We start from the raw sequence: 13,404 nt of genomic DNA, 5'->3' as shown, positions 1-13,404 counted from the left end.
ATGCAGCCCTGTTTAACCTGGTTTTACATAAAATGATTCAATTTGTCAACGGAACAACTTTCTCAGTTCCTTTTTGCACACTTGGGGGCCACAAAAGCCTGTGTCCTGTTTCCTAAGCTACTTCTCGAGCTAGACTTTTTCCAAGTTTTCTGTCTCCAAAGGTTGAGTGGAGCGGCCAGAGCACTTTCTAGGGTCACCCGTCCGTGTTGGAGGAGGGAGACCTGAAAGTGCGTTTCCAGAGGGCAAACGCAGACTCAACTCACAGTTCAAAGGAACCCTGGGACCCGCGGCAACGAGGGCTTAAAGAACGTCCAGGACTGAGTCTCATTTGTTTGGAAGCCGAGGGCTACCTCTTCGAGCCCTCGCCATGGACCCGGGGCTCTCCCGCGGGGCGTTCTCTCTCTCGAGAGCCCGCGGATCCGGGAAGGGATGCGCTTGCCGCAGACTCGCTCTGCCGGGTTTCGCGTCCTCCCAGTTGTAGAGCCGGGAGGACCTTTGAATGGAGGTGCTGCAGGTTGAAATGGATTTCTTTCGAGGGCCCATAGGTGCCCGTCCAGTAGGCGCATCCCTAAACCGACCACCACTTGCTATAAAAATGTACAAATGGAGACGGGGTGGGGGGCGGGGAGGAGGGACTGGCGGCCTGCAGCCCGGGAGTCTCTTTGCTGGCCTCTCCCCTGCCAGACCGCTCTGAGGTACATATGTAGCCAGAAGATTAACTCAGCTCTTCCTCAGCCTGGCAGCAGCCGGAGGACCCGGGAGACCCAGAGACGGGTGGGAGGGCATCCTCAGGCTCCTGGCAGCTGGGCCGGTCGGGCTGCGGGGTCGCTTCCGAATTCCCCAAATTCCCTGAGGTTGGTATCCCCGAGGTCTGACTTGGGAGGGCCAGGACAGCGATGCTGGCTGAGACTCCCCGGCCCCGGCCGGTGGTGCCCACTCGTAGTCAGGCCAGACCAGGCGGGGAGGGGAGGGGGAGGCGGGGCGGGGAGGGGAGGCGGGGTGACCAACAGGTCACCGGAGGGCGGGGTAGTTCCCGGTTTCCCAGACTGGTTTCTAAAGAAAGCACCCGATTCTACACTCCAGCCACTCCTTCCCTATCTCGGAAGCTTGGGCCTCCCCTTACTTCTTTCCAAAGTCTCTCTGGAAGCCGAAGCTACACCCACACCTGACTCCCCGGAGCAGGAAGGGGACCTCCACCAGGGCACCTCCCCTGCCGGGAACCTGTGGGCCCCCGAATCCCCATTCCACTCGCGGGCAAAGGAGTAACCCTGCAGTGGGGTTTGGAAGGCAGGCGCCTGGCCCTGCAGCCCTGAGCCCAGGTTTGGGAGGCAGTATCATTTCCTCAGACTGACAAATTACCCAGAGAGCAGCCAGGAGGGTCTCCAGCACCGTTCTGTGAAGGAACTGCAGTGTCCACCCGCACGTGCACGTGCAAAATGAAACTGGAGCCCTGAGGACAATAGTAGGATAATTCGACCCCAAAAGGAAAATAACTTGCAGCTGCTTCCTCTGCCCCCTGTTACAGAGGCACTTCAGGTGAAATAGATAGCGGCCGCCCCTCCAAGCCTGTGGCGAGAATGCCCGGTTCACTAGAAGTCCCTCCGTCCCGGCCAGCTCGGATGCGTGGATCTGGAGTCCAGTCAGGTTGAGTGGAATCTGCTTTGGGCCAAGTGACACCCTTCAGCCCACAGCCCCGCACTTGTGGACCCCAGGCCACAAGAGTTTCATGGCCCACGGACTTCTTGGGCCTCCGAGAGGAGAGAGACCACTTCATTCTAGCCGGACACAGGCCTTAGGAGGAAATTATGAGCTGTGTAAAATAATGTCCCTGAACTGGAGGCGGGGGTGCCTTATCTGGAGGGTGTAGCCTCGCGGGGATGCGTCCCAGGGTTGCAGGCATCACTCAGGATGGAGTCTGAGGTTTGAGCAAACGCGACGGGAAACCCTCAATTCCGCGGAAAGGTTTTCCCGCGTTCACCGGGAGGAAATCAAAACGCCAGACCCTGACCACGCGCTTCTTGGCCGAATACCAGATTGGTGATTGCTGGGGTTAAACCCGTGGCCCATCACAGCGCCTGGCTTAGCGACCGTGATCAGGCCCCCAGCTGTTGTTTGTCAAAAGCTTTGGCGCCGCTATTCTCCCCCACTGGAAAATTAGTCGGGATGGGGTCGGATTTAGGGACTGGATGGGGATGTGCGCATCGCACTGAAACGTGGTGTGGGCCAGCCGCAGTGGTTTTGTCCCCGCGGTGCCCCTGTAGCTAGGGAAGCGGCCCCAGAACGTGTGAGTGGGTTCTCAATAAAGAACATATGGTTTGTGAGAAAAGAAGGGAGAAGGAAAAAGAGGAAAGGAAACAGAAGGGAGAGGAAGAAGTGAGGTGTAAAAATATAGTTTTTGAAAGGCAGTGAGGGAGGGAGAGAATGAATCTCACAGCAGCTTGTCTCCTACAAGATGTTCATTTGGTTCTGCAAAAATTATTTTTATGCAAATAAGGAAGACAAGATGCCAGAATCTGGGAGAGGGGGGAGAGGTGTCTCATAGAAAATAGAATACATACTCTCTAACCTTCAAAAAGTGTTTTGCCCAACTCGGAAAGAGTGAGTGTGTGTGTGTGTGTGTGTGTGTGTGTGTGTGTGTGTGTGTGTTGGGGGGTGGGTGTTGAAGTTTACAAGAGAAATTTGGTAACTGCTCTGCTGGTGTGTGTATGGGCCGCGTTTGAAGGGATCCTGGGGTGGGAGAGGGGAGGTAAAGATTTAGGGGTCTTGGAAAGGGGGTACTGGCTGGCATTGGGGGCTGTCTGGGCCTTGAGGAGGAGAGGAAGTGCACAGGCCAGATCTGAAGTGGGGTGGAAGCAGAGCTGCGGACGTGGATGTGAGGGCTGGGGAAGCGGGAGGTCTCCTGGGTTTCCTTGACGTCTGGAGCAGAACGAAGAGCAAGTGACCACGCCAGGAACTCCTGCCCCAGGGTGCCTGGGGGCGCTTCTGGACACGAAGTGCCCGGACTGTGTGTTCCGCTGGTGTGGGGCGGGAGAGACGTGGAGGGGGCGGAAGGGGAAGCAGTGGAGGGGGTGGACTGACAGGCCTTTCGCTTTGATCGGGCCAGGTTTCTCTCGGACTCCGCCGCGGCCCCGGTGACGGAGCCAGCGCCATGAGCCGCCATCGCCTCTCGGCCTGAATCCCTTCAACCCCCGCAGCAAGTTTCTCTGCCAGGTGGATTTTAGAGGGAGAAACGGGAGGCGGGTGACACAAGGAGCAAGAAAGATCTGGGAGGCTGTTCAAACTCAGGGTATCTAGCTGAGCCACAGTGAGGTCCCGGGAGCCTAAGGCGGCAGAGCTGTGAGTCCCTGACCTGCGGTTCCCAGGTTTTAAAAGCGGGTCGGGAGCGGGGACCGCACAGCCAACTCGGAGGAGTAAACGCAACAGGTGCGGGGAGCTGGAAGAGACCAGGTTTCCGTGAGCGGAGTCCGGGCGCGATTTGGCTAAAGCCTGAGGACTGGCAGGGACGGAAGAAGATGATTAGGAAGTGTTGTGCGCAGTCCGCCTCCCGGCCACGCCCACCCACTTCGGGGCGGCCCCTGGGAGCTCACCTGGTACGAGGAGAGGAGGGGTCCCTTGCCCTGGGATACGTCATTTCCTGACCCCCTCCACCCTTTCAAAGGTGGAGGGGAGGAGGAAAGGAGGAGGGAGAAAGAAAGGAAGGAAGGAAGGAAGGGAAAGAAAGAAAGGAGAGAAGGAAGGAAGGAAGAAAGAAAGAAAGAAAGAAAGAAAGAAAGAAAGAAAGAAAGAAAGGAGGAAGGAAGGGAAAGAAAGAAAGGAAAGAAGAAAAGAAGTCACCACAACCAAAATAGGCTGCCTCAGCCCTTCCAGTCTCTAGATAGGACTTACGCTAAGTTCCTTCCTAGGTATTAAACTTTTTCTCCATCTCCCTTCTCCCAGGAAAACACCTATTTCCTCATCTAAACAAAGTTCCTCTTTTGGGGGATGAACCTTTAATCCAACCTTGGGTTTGCGGATGAGGAGTGGAAGAAAACTTTTGATTTAGAAGTTTAGAGTAAGGAGAACCCTATGGGAAAAACCCTGAAACGATGAAAACTGACCATCTCGAACTCAAAGTGATGGGAAGGGGCGGCCAGGAGAAGTCTGAGCTGGAGCGAGCATTGGACAGAAGTGCAGACCCGGCCCTAACTGGCTGCCCAGAGCCCTGCCACAGAAAGCTGTCCCGGGTCCTCTCGGTGGTCCCAGGTGCAGGTCACCCTCGTGGCCTTTCTTTCCCCGCCCCCCCGAAAACCCCACGAGAGGCATGCTGGTCCCAGACCCCCAACGCCCAGCCCCGGCCAAGAGTTAGGACAAGTAGCCCCGAGAGGAATGAGCTTCAGAAAGCCTTTCTTCTTCTTTTCATTTCTAAACGAAATCTAATACTATCTGGCTGCAAAAATATGTCACTGGACCAGAGTCTGAAAGATTAACATTTGGATGTGTAGGAAATGTAATCTGCATGGCTAATTGATTCCCAGTGTATCAGTTTAAAGGATAAAGATCAATATCTACATGATGGATATTGTATTAATAGGGGCATAAATAAAGGCCGAAGAGTCGTTACGAAAACCTTTGAAGCCGCTTCCCGGCTCCTGGGCCCTCCACGCTGCCGGCCACTCGCGGCGTCCCCCACCCGCCCGCCCGCCCCCAGCCCCTGCTGGGTGGGAAGCACTCGGTCCCCACACCCGGAGGAAATGTTTCCGGCTAGAGCGGGAGTGTTTTAATGCAGCGAAGCTCAAGAGAGAGCCGGCCCTTTTTTCCTAGGCTGTAGCAGGTGGACAGTAAGGCGGGAGAGAGGGTGGTATTTTAGCAAAACGCACCGCTAAGATGCTTAGAAACAGACACAGAAGACCCACACGGGGACATACACAGTCACACACGTTCACACACGTGTTCGCACACGCACAGGCACGTAGAAATCCACGCACAGGCATACATAGCCATACAGACACACAAACATCCATCCCGAGATGGGTTCACACACGCACATGCCCATGCGGGGGTGGCTTCCCAGCCTTTCCTGCGCGCCTTTGGCCTTAGGGATGTGGAGCTGGCCTCTTCTTCCCGCAGGCCCCTCCCTGAGAGCACCGAAGGGAGCCCCGGCCGAGCCCTGGATCAGTGATCCCTGCCCAAGAAAGCCCCCTCTGGACAGGAGGGGGAGCGGTAAGGAGGTGCAGAGGGGAGCGAGCCGGGAGGAGCGAGAGAGGGGAGTGCCCGCCAGGTCTCCCATTGTCCTTTGAGGAAAGGGAGGGCCACCCCGAGCTAGAGTGATGGCAGACTGGGGGGAGGGGGTGTTGAGTGCCAGGGAGTAGATCCCCGAGACTACGAGGCGAGGGGAACAGGATGGGGGACACCTCGATCCGGAACGAGAACGCCTCAGTCCGGTGGTGGCCTGGGTCCCAGCGGCCGCCTCCACAGGGCAAAGCCCGCACCGCAGAGCGAATTTTCCACATGCAAATAAATCACCCTTCGCGCCCTCCTCTCCATTAATTAAGAGGGACGTTTCGACAAAACGGGCGTAATCTTTATTAATTACGCAGCCCTCAGTGCGCGGGGCGCATCAATCAGGCCCAAAGCGAAAGTACAGCGGGCGCCTAATCCCTTCCCGGAGCGCCTTTGGGGAAGGAGCCGAGAAGCCAGCGGTGTCCGCATCGTGTCCACCCTTCCCGGCTGGCGCTGCAGTGGCGGCCGGGGGAGACGCGGCCCTCCGGGCCACGCCACGCCTCTCCCCGAGCCTAGAGCCTGCTGCGCGAGCGCCCGACGGTTCCCGGAGCCCCGACAGAGCCCGGTGTCCCCCACTCAGGTCCCTCCCGCATCTGGGCACTCGCTCATTTACTCACACAGCAACTCACAAGCAGACTCGTTCGAACACACCCCACGGCCAGTTTCTTCAGCCCCCTGCCCCCCAGCCAGTTCCCCACCGTCCTCTTCCCTCGGATGCTCTTAGAAGGAGCCGGACCAAACTCGATTCTGCGGGGCCCGAATCCGAGCTGAGCAGCGTTCCTGGGAGGGGCTCATTTACTCCTGGAGCGAGGAGACAGGGGTGGAGAGAAGAAAACGCAGTCCTGTCGCCCCGAGGACGCCCCTGAGAGCTGCCCTGGGGGGCGGGGCGGGGAGGACCTTAGAAGCTGTCCAGGAGGCCAAACCCTCCCAGGCGCTGGAGGGTGCAAGAGGACGCCTGCATTGGGCAGGAGAGCGTGGGAGGGGTGGGGCTCTAGTTCTTGGCAGAGAAACCCAGAAAAGCTCGAAGACTCCAGGTCCCGTGTGGGAAAGCTGGCTGGAGATGGGGGCCGCCAAATTCAGCTTCCTTCCAGGCAGCCCCACTGCACTCTGTCAGCTGAGGGCAGGGACCCTTGAGCTCACTCCGGAAAGCGTCCTGCGGTAGGGTGTCTGTGAGACCACCCTTCTCAACCTGGCCAGCATTATTCCCTCGGCCTGAGCTCCTTCTCACCCTCCCCCCACCCCTCCTACGCCATCCTAGCAGGTCCCGTCCTCTCTGCACCTTGAACCTGGAACATCGGAGCTGAGATGCTTCCGCTGGAGCCCCATAAAGAGATTCTGCCGGATTTAAAAGGGGGGGGGCAATTTAGGGCACAAACCTAATAGGGTAATTATTTCCGAGGCCATAGCGGAAGAGGTGGGTGCTGCGCAAGCCCTCTTCGTGGCCTCTCTGAGATCGGACAGCGAGGATCCGACCCCGAAGCACGTAGGGTGCGCTCCTAGGTGCCTCTCTCGGTTTTGCAACCTCCAGCCTGGCGTCGGAGGTTGGGCCTTCAGCCTACTGTACCCTAAAGGACTGGTCTGCCCGCCCTTGCATCCTTCCGCGTCCTTGGCGGGCGGGCTTTTCGTAGCCTTCCCAGGAGGCGGAAAGTCTCAACGCGCAATCTGAGCTTCTCTCAGGAGCGCGGTGCCCGGAGCAGCCTGCTTTGGCGCACGCCCTGGGGACCCGATGGCCCGAGGAGAAGCGGGACCTGCTGTCCTGCTTTGGGCCGCGCTGGCGGAGCCCAGGGGTGAGCGAGGCGGTGGCCGGCTAGCACCATCCTCCTGGCTTTAGCAGCGCCTGGAGCGTCGCCCTCTTTCCTGGGGCTTCCTCCGTGCGGGGGCTGGGCATACTCGGTTTCCGACACTCTCTCAATCATTCATTCCCCCTCTGAAAGTTTTCATGAAATGTTCAGGCTCCTTTACTCACTGGTCATCTTCAGGGCCTGAGACACTTGCAAGCCTGGCCTTTGAAGCCTTTCCCTGGGGCGGTTTTGATTACCTTACTCTCCCCCTGCCCCCACCATTGGTCGGCCTGTCTTCTGGCTGTGTTCCCAGAGCTGTCTCAGAGCTTCGCATTGATTCCACATATACTTCTTGAGCGTCTACTACGTGCTTTTCCGAGGGCTGGGGCTACCCTTGTGAGGAAAACAAACCACAGTCCTCAACCTGGCAGAGCCGATGTTCCAGAAAATAACCAAAGAGAATATAAATGTAACTTGTCAGGAGATTGATTTAAGGGTGCAGCTCAGCTCTGGCGAAGCTCGCAGGACCGAGGGGGAGAGGGGGTATTCAACGTTGGAGTGGGGTGGAGTGGGGTGGGGGCATTGCTATGTCAGCAGAAAAGGCCTGGGCAGGTTCCGTAGAGGTAGATTCCTGCAGAGAAGGGAGGTAGGAAGGAGTGATTGCTGAAGGAAGGAAAAGGGTGAAGGGAGAAAGTGAAAAACACGTGTAGATAGAAAACACCTTACGGAGTTATTACCGCCAGTGGGTGGAGCATTCTGAAGTCCTGGCAATACTCGGGGCCGGGCCTGGGCAGCCAAACCTGCAGAGGTGCTCTGCCTGGAAAGAGGCAGCTGTTGGGTCCTCTTGGGGCTTGAAGTCTCTCCAGATGTTTCCCACTGTCCTCTTTCTGAAGACACTTCATTCAGACTCCTAAAGGGGTGACAGGGGACTGAATCTTCCCAGCGACAGACAGAGGCTTCCTTGGAGCCATCCGTCACCCCACCTCTGGGAGTAATGTCACCTTTGAGGGTCAGGAGATCGAGATTTCCCTGTCGCCTCCCTTCCCACGTCTGTGGCTCAAAAATCCAGCAGGAGCTTGGGAGTCTTCCTCTCAGTGCCCATGGTCTGAAAATTGCATGATTATTTGAGAGAAAATGAAGGCCCAACTTCTTGGTATCCAGACCCCCCAGTCACCGGGACCTGTCATTCCCATTCCCCAAACTGGAGAGAAGTCCTTCCAGGCAGGAGAAAAGTTGGGCAGACTAGAAATGCGCTGCTCCACAGGGCGGGGCTGATGTGCGTGTCCCTCCTGAATGATTCCCAGCAGCTGCCACCACTCTGAGGGGAAGGGGAAAGGAAGGACTCCTCCAGAGGAGCCCTAGACCCTAGTGAAACCAATCATCCTTCCCCAGCTAATGGCCTTGTGAGGTAAACGCGAAAGAAACAAGCAGGACCATTCAGGAGAGAATGTCTTCACAAGGCTTCACATGTTATTAATAGGAAGGCTTTGAAAACACCTTTCCCTGTGAAAGTCTGGGATCAAGGGAACCAGCAGATAAAGTAGAAACAACAGCATGCAGCCCTGCAGTGGGGGCTTGAAAGGAGGCCGTGGCTTTCTCAGAATGGTAGCAGAAACACTACTCAACAAAAGGGAGCAGTTCTTACTTGTCAGAAAACTACTGATAAAGTCTTAGTAGATTTTGGAGCTACTTAGTAAGGGAGAAAAAGAGAAACAGTGTGTACCTGCAGCAGAGGTAAGAAGGTGCACGTGGAAAGGGAATCCCTGTAGCACCTCAGACCTATGTTTTCTATCTCCAAAGCAGGCTGAAGAGGTTCTCAGAAAGCCCAGGCTGTCCTGTTACAATGAGATCATAAGAGTCATCCCTGTAATAGAAAGGATAATCAAAGGTCCCCCCAAACAAGGTCACATTTCCAAGTAGGGGAGGAGGCACTGATTGGTGAGGTAGCCCCAGTTTCAGAAAGGAGCAAATGGTGAGGTTTCATTTGGGCAGGATGACCCAGGAAGGCAGGAGCTAGATCCTGGAGCATGGTGGACTCTGTGGAGAGATTGGCAAGTCACTCCAGGAGGGAGAAATCAAAGAAGATTCCTGAGCTCAAAAAGCAGGAAAGTACCCTAAAAATAGAAGTTTTCAGAGACAGACAAAAAGAGAAGAAAATGAAAAGTCCTGGAAGAAAAGAGGATTTTGCTTGAAGACTGAAAAGGGGAGGGGGAGAGAGAATAACGAAATACTGAAGAAACATTATGACTAAGATATTGCTGATTAAAAAAAATCCTAATTGATGTTAGTCAAGGTGGGTTCACTGTAGACAACAAGAAATGACTTTTTCTAATTTGAAGGACACATTTGCACTGGGAAAAGTGGTCTGAATCTCCAATTTCACTGTTCCAGAATATGTGGTCATGGGGGACATACTTGTATACTAGGGGCTACCAGGATACAGAGAGTTGACTTAAGAATAAGTCATTTAGTTTGCTCCCAAGGTTTTAGAATTCATTTATGTTAAAAACAAGAAATAGGGATAGGACTTTGCCCACTCACACGTTACAGAAGTGCAGGGTGATGGGAGAAAGCATGGATAAAATCAACACTTGGAACAAACGCTTTTAAGGTACCACTTATCAAAGTACCAGCGTAGGGAGGTCAGGCTTTTCTGGTGCCACCAACCTCTCCCCACCACTACAGGCTGCTGAGCCATGTCTCCATCACCTGTCCCAGGCTCCCTCCCAGGAATCAGACCACACTTTCCAGGAGACTTCTCAGAACATGCCCGGTGTCCTGGGGTTGGCAGCATGAGTCCTCAGAAAGCCTGGCACTCCTTGGTCTAGAGGCTTGGGTTCCCCATCTTGGGAGAATTGGGGAAATTGTGTGGCAACAACAGCCCTTAATCATACTGGCACATTATCATTGTATAATAATAGTAATAAAACATTATATAAGAGTAATAGCGTAAATGTATTGAGCACTTCATAGGTACTGGCATTATCCTCAGCCATTTACAAAGATTAATTTACTTACTGCTTAAAAAAACCTAGATTGTACCCAATTAAAATGTACCCAATTAAAAAACAAAGGACCAGAGACATTACTTAACTTACTCTAGGTTACACAGCTAGGAAGCAACAAAACTAAGATTTAAACCCCCCACAATGTGGTGTTGCCACTCCTGTTCAGTTAGAAAGCCCTACAGGTTTCTAACGCTGGCATCGAACCCCAAAGGGATGGAATCTGGGAGCTGGTTAAATACTTTACTTCTCATTGTTTGCCCTGTTCTGGTTGTAAATAAATGTCAACAAAAGTTACCTTTAATGCCCCCGGGAGGCACTGATCTATCTTATCTCGATTGAAAATAATTTGGAAATTTACTCCCTTTCAGTTCCCTTTTTAAAACCTTCCAATGAAAACAATCCCACTTTAAAATTTTTGCTTATTTTAAACACCCCGTTTTCTTACTCCCAGAGTTTATTAGCCTGTATTTCCGTGCGGAGAAGAACCTGAGACACTTAGCATCGTTCAGCCGCCCCTGCTTCGGGCCGGGCACGTGGCAGGCAGCTGGTGAGTGTTGGCAGAAAGAATCCAAATCTTCCTGCCCCCTGCGGATCAGCGCTATATTTGGAACGTGGCGTGGGCCGGGCTTTTTGAAGTCCTCCTAGGCCCCTAGCCGTGTGGCGAACCTCTCCTCCTTAAGGACCGCCTCGTGGTGGTGGAAGGTCTGGGGTCGGATGCCAGCGCCGCCCCCTCGGGGAACTGCGAGGAATTTCCAAGAGGAAACCCGAAGATGCCTAAGGTATTTCCAAGCCCCCAACCCTTCGCGTCCACGTCCCGCTGACCCGCCCGCCCGACAACGGGAAGGTTTGTCAGGACACCTTTTGCGTCTTTGAAAGCCGTGGGGACAATGCGGAAGGGGGCGGGAGGTGGGAGAGGGTTTCGGAGCCCCGCGGGGCTGGGATTCGGGCAGAAGCCGGCTTGCGGACCAAAAAGCAGCAGAGAAATGACGGGACAGACAAGCGACTCCGCGCCCCGCAGCCACCGCACTCGGTGTCTTTCTTCTCAACCTACATATGTGGGGCTTCTCTGCTCTTTTTAAAAATAGATGCGGGAAATTCCCTGGCGGTCCAGTGGTTAGGACTCCGCGCTTTCACTGCGGGGACGGGTTGAGTCCCCAGTGGGGAGCTAAGATCCCTCAAGCCCCGCAGCGGGGCCAAGAGGAAGGGAGGGAGGGAGGAAGGAAGATAGATGCGAACCGAGAGCTATGGGGCGGGCGCTGGGAGGGCCCGTGGGCATCCAAAGATGGTAAGGACACCACTGGATCATAAACCTTCAGACCCTGAAATCGGGACGTCACAGAATCCGGAGAGTTAGGGGCTGAAGACCAGTTTCCATACGAAGACAAAACAAATAAACAAGCTAAGCAGCGATGTCGAGTGGCTGAGTTTGTAAGGCACCGTGCCAGCTGGTTCCGCCGCGCGCGACGAATGCGCTGGTGACGGCGTCCTTGTGTCTTCGACTTCTCCCCGGCCTGCCCTTCGGGATCGCAAGCTTGGAGATTACTGAGCTGGGGTTTGGGGTCGGGGTTGCGAAAGGGACACGCTTAAGTCGTTGTCGTTGGCCCAGTTGTGCGGGGACTAGCCTGTCGCCCCGGGCGGCCTCGAGTTCTCTCCAGCCCGGGAGACTGCGCGGGAGCGGGCACAGGCCAGCCCCAGGATGCGGATTCCACCCCGCCCGCCCCAGGAGCCTCCCCGGGGACCTGTCGCGGTGGCTGCCCTCGGCGGTCCCCGCGCCCGCACTTTCGCCCCGATAGTCCTTGCGCTCAGCTACGAGCTACCTCGGGCGTCCGCGTTAAAACGCACAGAAATCGAGGTGATCCTCCTCCTCCCATCGCTGGCCGCTGGGTCTCAGCGCAAATCCCTTTACACCTGCATCCAAGAGTGTGGAATTAATTTGTACGCTGAACGGCTACTCGGAAGGGTCTTTTGAAAGAATGTAATAACTCTCCTAGCGAATATCTTAAAACACTACTCTCTGCTCTGGATCTGCTCGCGTGTCCACACCTGTTGGTGACCAGCAGCTTCCCCTTCAGTTGTCACGGGCGATGACACCCACAGCTGTCAACTGGCGAGGTTTTGTTAATTTAACCTCTAGACTTTCTTGGTTAGCCATATAATCCACCCTCAAATCCCCACGTTGTCACTGAATTTTGACTTGGAAAGCACACCCCTATTTCGAGGGACCGAGGGGAGCCCACGGAAAAGCCCTGTAATGTGCGGAGGCGCAGCCGTCATCCCCGCCACATTAGGAAAGATCACGAGCGCCCGCAATTAGGAGGCAAATATTTACCTAACTTTCCTGGGAATACAAAGTCAACAGTGTGAGTGTGCGTGCGTGCGTGCGTGCGTGCGTGTGTGTGTGTAGAGACAGAGGGAACAGTCAGAGCAACAAATAGTTATCCAAATTATGGCCGTTTCCAAAATCCAAGCATTAGTCCACAATCTCCCATTTTCTAAGAAACCTGGCGGCGTTTAGTTCATTAAAGTGGGGTTGGGGAGAACGTAGCATTTCAATAAACAACGTTGTGAAGTATAATGGCTTTCAAATCTTGCTGCTCAGTAGAATCACCTGGGGCGCCTTTTAAAAACTGCTGCTGCACCTCCCCTCCCCACCCCCACCCCTACTCCCAGACCAATTAAATAAATGTCTCGACCCGGGGGCGGGACGGGTGCTTCCGCGTTTTGTTTTGTTTTGTTTCTTAAGCTCTCCAGGTAATTCTAAACTGCAGCCAGAGTTGAGAACCTCTGCTAAGGCTCAAATCAGGAAATAAGTTTGCTGTGTGTGAATTTAATAAGAAATTGACTCTAGGGACAAATCTTTTCCTTGCAGAGTTCAGTCCCAAATTTTCTTCGAAGCAAAAACTGTCTGCTTGACAACTTGAAGTTAATCCTTCCCCTCCCCACCCCACCCACCTACCCAGCCCCAAGCTGCAAGTCAGGTGCAATTGCTCTCCACCTCCCAAGTTTGACTAGAAACTAGTTTTAAATGCACACACAGTAGACATATAAATCTTATCAAAGTATCATTTCCATGTGATAGAGAGTACTGTCATTGTGGTAAGAGATAGCTGAGCCACTCAATTATTACCATGGTTCTTGAAATAACTGCTGAAATAAACGTGTTCTCTTCTTGCAGCGATTAAACACTTTCTCTCCCGTTAATTTCGGAATGTGTGTTTGTAATACTAGGGGTTAGGAGAACTTTTTTGCACATCTTCTCTACCTTCTTTCTTCCTACTTCAGCACTACCCCCTCTTCCACCCCATGGAGATGTGGTATTTCTAAGCCAAAGATAATCCAATTTTACATGCAAAGAC

Source organism: Tursiops truncatus, chromosome 7 (genome assembly GCF_011762595.2).
Source record: "Tursiops truncatus isolate mTurTru1 chromosome 7, mTurTru1.mat.Y, whole genome shotgun sequence".
In the NCBI taxonomy this organism is placed as follows: domain Eukaryota; kingdom Metazoa; phylum Chordata; class Mammalia; order Artiodactyla; family Delphinidae; genus Tursiops; species Tursiops truncatus.
This window is presented reverse-complemented; position numbering follows the sequence as displayed.